Source organism: Pinus tabuliformis, chromosome 5_2, assembly GCF_031772625.1.
Source record: "Pinus tabuliformis cultivar Carrire ecotype Pingquan chromosome 5_2, CPIR1, whole genome shotgun sequence".
NCBI classification, from domain to species: domain Eukaryota; kingdom Viridiplantae; phylum Streptophyta; class Pinopsida; order Pinales; family Pinaceae; genus Pinus; species Pinus tabuliformis.
This window is the reverse complement of record NC_142306.1, coordinates 913,648,980-913,654,241: the sequence shown is the minus strand read 5'-3', so window position 1 is coordinate 913,654,241 and position 5,262 is coordinate 913,648,980.

Genomic DNA, 5,262 nt, shown 5'->3' with positions numbered 1-5,262 from the left:
AACGCTCATAGTAGAGGTCTAGGTAGAGACGTGTTCCGACGTCGTTAAACGTAGTGACTGTCGATCTCTACGAAGGTGGGTGATTCCTCCTGAGGGACGATAGCACTAATATAGACTTGTGCTCCCACGTACCGTCGCGTATATATTGGGAGACCCCTATAGGCAATTATCCTTTATCCTTAGGAAGCCATGTCGGCCGCCCTACTGATCGCGATGCAGTGAACACAGCATTCACGAAGATCGACCACCCGTACCGTAAAATGTATTTTGTGGTTTCGCGAAAGGTTTGGCACACCCTCTGCCTAGATCTCCAGAGCAGTTTCTTTTGGCCTTTTTCAAACTCTATAACTGAAAAAGTCCAACCGAGAATTTGTCACTTTGGGCTCGTTAAAACATCGAAGGAGACTAGAGTCATCTTTAGCTTTTTCTCGACTCTTTAAAACTGAAAAAGCAAGTTGTTTCTAAAAGCGTCTAATAAAATTCATTCAATACGGAAACATAATTCCCCTTTTTGTATTTTAGTTTATCGAGTAATCCGCAACCGTGGAAGAAATTCAATTGAAACCCCGTCGTTCGCGGAGGCTTGCGAGTCAACCGTCTTTGACTCCGGAATCGAAAGTAGTACGGACAAAGCGAACTCGCTTGACCGGGTCAAAATCTCCCATCAAATTTAGAACAAAAGTTCCAACAACATCTGAGATCCCGGTCACTCCAAGTATTTCTGGAATCCCTGCCTCTATTGAAGAAGTTCAACAGCCACAGAGGGACAGTAACACTGATCCTGGTCTGAGAACAAGTACTTGTATAACTGAACCAGTTCCATCTGTAACCGGTCCAGAGAGTCTTGTTTCTCAAACAACTGTCGCTGTCAAAACAACCCCTTCTTCGGCACTAGAAATATTTTACGGACCTGACGGTCTTCCTCTTACACCTGGTTTGATTGCAATAGAGGAAATCGTAGAGGACCCGCAAGTAAATACTCCAACTCATTTTGGAGTAGGTGTCACTCTTTTTCCTTCTGCATCAGAAGTTTGTCCATCACCAGTGGAGGTTCCTGTAGAATCGCTAGGCAATTTATTGGATAGACTTAAAATCTCTAAGCAACCGTCGACATCTAGGACTGTGTCAAATGACACAGTGACGGCAAAAACCCCTGCTGTCACTCCAATGATGTTTGCCGGCATACCAGCTGTCCCAACTAGCTCTCAACAGCTAGAAGGAGTCCACCCAGGGACTATTTCGACAGTGTGGTCTGTTCCAGTTTGTTCTTCCGGTATAATACCCAGTAATTCTTATGTTGAAACTAGACAAATTGATCCCTATGGAGGTCAATTTGGGCCATCCAGTCCTCAAAGGCAATCCATACCCTTGAGCTCTGGATTGCTACCGTATGGGGGGCAATATGCCCTTTCATTACCCCCTCCGGGAGGGTACCCATATGGCAGTTCTCAACAGTATTCAGGTTTGACTGAAGTTACGACAAGTGGTTGGGTACCTATGTTACCCCAACAGCCAAGAGTTGTGTATTCTATGCAACAATGTGTACCTATGTCTAGCATCCCGACGACACCAGCTATTGTAACCGTGTCGCAAGTTCAAACGATCCCTGTTGTATGTCAACCCCAGGTTGTAATGCAACAGCACCTTGACCCTACAACACAACCACAATCGCCAACTGCCAGGACGACACAGGTCCAAACGGGTACAATTACCCAGCATCTTGGTCCGTCGGTTAGTATAGCATAGCAGAACATGGCTTCACAGCCATGGATGGTGCAGTACCAACAACCACAGTTCCAGCAGGTGTACCAAGGATCTGAGCAATAGATATTTGCGAATAATGGACAACCCTATATTCAAAACGGGTTAAATCAACCACTTTACAGTGGTCAAGTCCACCAGCCATATCAATCATACCAGCATAAATTGCATTATGCTGGTATGCAAAGGCCTACTGCTCAGGCGATTCCATCGTATCCTGGGTACGCCTCGCCAAACCTGAATCAACAGTTACCATTCGTGGCAACTTTGGAATTACCAGATTTACATCGATTGACGAACGATCCAATTGCCTATGCCCATTGGTGGCCAGCGATTCCTCACAAGCTTCCTTCGGACATTCCTAAATTCAATGGAAATCCTGGCGAAGACCCGTCGAATCATGTGATGACTTTTCATCTGTGGTGTTCGTCGAACACCTTGAATGATGATTCGATAAGGCTTCTCCTTTTTCAGAGGACATTGACAGGTCCGGTGGCTAAATGGTATATTGAATTACCTAGAGCCTCTTTCGAAAATTTCAGTTCCCTAGCCACGACCTTCTTAACCCACTTTAAGTTACCTATAAGGTACGAAACTGGAATAGAGATCTTAACCAATTTCAAGCAGACGACGGCCACACATATATCCGATCATATACATGAGTGGCGTCGTCGTCGCAGAATGGTAAAGACTTATGTACCAGATCAGCTATTAGTTGAGTGGTTTATAAAGTCGCTTCTTCCTGCTATAACAGAAGATGTGGCCAAGGGAGGCGTCGTAACAGAGGAGCAGGTTATTGGTCGTGCCCAATATTTAGACTTAGTATATACTAAGTCTGGCACGCTCTATGACAAGATACCTGACGCCCCCAGACCAGAATTTTCAATTCCTCCTCCTCCTGGATCACATAGTGACTCTCATGCCGGCGACGGTGTGATCGGCACTGCAAACGCAAAGTCGACAAGGGATTCGAATAAGAAAGCCCGTAAGACTTCGAATCAAAAAGCAAATCAAGAAATTCTTGCTTCGGAAATAAATGCCATATCTGCGGATAAAGGCAAAAATTCCAATCAACCAGGAAGCAAGAAGAAGCAAAACAAAGGGAAGAAGAAGAAACAGGGTGAGTCATCCCCTCAAAAAACTTCTTCAGACCCTCCTGGAAATAGGAAGCCACCCCCATCAGGGTGTCAGATATGTGATGAGGATCATTGGACGAGAGATTGTCCATTCAAAGCTGAGTTAAAGAGGTTCTTTAAAAGTTCCCAAACCTCAGCCGTGTTAACTGATCCATTTCCTAATCCAGGTCAAAATATGGTTGATAGTGGAAATGCTTCCCCGTCGCAAGTGCTAATGTTATCGATCTCTAAGCAAAATGATGCTTTGATTTCGACAAGGAGTAAAGATTACGGGAATCCACAGGTGTCGAACGACAAAGGTAAAGATCAACCTAGTAGTTCGACAACAACTTCGGCAGAAGTTGTACCCCCCATCACGCATGAGTTAACAATAAAACCGCCAAAGGGAGTAGTACACAAGTCGACGTTTAATCCTCGCGCCAGGGCGGCGCAACATTATAACATAGTGGAAGATTTGGCCCAATCGCCATCCGCTATGTCGACTCTTGAGGTACTGCAAAATTGCCCATCCCAAAGGAAGGCGTTGTTATCAGCAATTGGTGGGGTGGATCCTAAGGATTCCAATCTTGTATCCTTTGATCACAAAGGATACGATCCTCAGTTACCAGCTCAACTAGCTTTCCTTATTCAAGTGAAAGCACTCAACAAAACTGTTCACAGAACAATTATTGATGAGGGAGCATCGACATGTATCATGTCGATCAGTTGCTGGAAAACTCTCGGATCTCCAACCTTGTCGCGATATTCAACGACATTAAAAGCATTCGACGGAAGGACGTACACCCCGTACGGCATCCTAAATAACTTGAAGGTTGAACTAGGAGGACAAACAGTGGAAATTGATGTTGAAGTCATCGATGGCAATCTTGACTATAACATCCTACTGGGTAGACCATGGATATATGCCATGGCAGCTGTAGTGTCAACTTATTTTAGGAAGATCGCATTCCCGTTTGAAGGAGGGATTACGATCGTCGACCAACAGAACTTCCTCCCTAATGGTTCACAGGTTACAGGAAGCATTCCCATGATCCATGGGAGCGACCATTCAATCCAAGATATCGGAGTAGGCCTATTGAAAGACCCCACAATGATGGGAGCTTTCGTGTTGCCACCTCCTATCCATGTAGGAAATATCCCGTTTGTAGCAACATGCAACATGGTATCTTCCTTGAAGGTCGCAGAAGACAAAGTCGTCATGGATCATTCGATGGTTTTGCCACCAAGCCCTATAGAAATATTGTAGCAATCAATGTTTCGGGCATGGGAGGCGAACCCAAGTCAACGCTCGTCAAGCGTTTGGGTAGATAGGTCTGGAGAATATGGTACCCCATTAGATCCTTGGTCAAAAGTTCATGGGACTGACGAAGGAATCTTACAATCAATGTTGATTGAGGGGGCACCATGGAATGATCACCACCATCTTTCCCTTCTTCCGGAATGTGAAGAAGATACTCAACACGACCTTTATCACCCTTCAATTTTTGAATTCCTAACAAATACTGTAAATATGGTGGATTCCGAGCAAAACCTATCCAATATTGAAAAGACTATAGCCATAAATATCTCGACAAAACCTGATGTTGTAGAGAATATTCATGTCGGCAAAAGTTGTTCCCCTTCAGACCTGGAAATATATGGCGCTCTTTTTCGCGAATTTAGAGATGTCTTTGCGTGGTCATATGATGAAATGCCAGGCATTGACTCGAGTATTGTTGAACATGAAATTAAAATGTATCCTGATGTCAAACCAGTAAGACAACAGCTTCGACAGGTACACCCTAAGAAAGCCGCTGCCATTAAGGCAGAAGTTGAAAAACTTCTCCATGCTGGATTCATCTACCCGGTTCCTCTAACCGATTGGGTATCGAATATTGTCCCTGTTATGAAAAAACAAGGGACAATAAGAGTGTGTGTCGACTATAGGGATGTAAACCAAGCTTGTCCAAAGGACAACTACCCTACACCCTTCATCGACTAGATAATTGATGAATGCGCCGGATGTGAAATCTTTTCATTTATGGATGGATTTTCTGAGTATAATCAAATAAATATCCGCCCACAGGACCAGTCTAAGACTGCATTTATTTGTCCGTGGGGCACATTCGCTTATCGCAAATTACCCTTTGGTTTAAAGAACGCAGGGGCGACGTTTCAGAGGGCAATGAATTATGCCTTCAATGACATCAAGAACATCGTTCAACCATATCTCGACGACCTTCCGGCTCATTTACGAAAGCGGACTGATCATCCGCAGCATTTGAGAGCGATATTTCTACGTTGCCGACACTACAAGATAAGACTCAATCCGCACAAGTGTGTGTTTTGCATCAGTTCTGGTCGTTTACTTGGCTTTGTAGTCTCT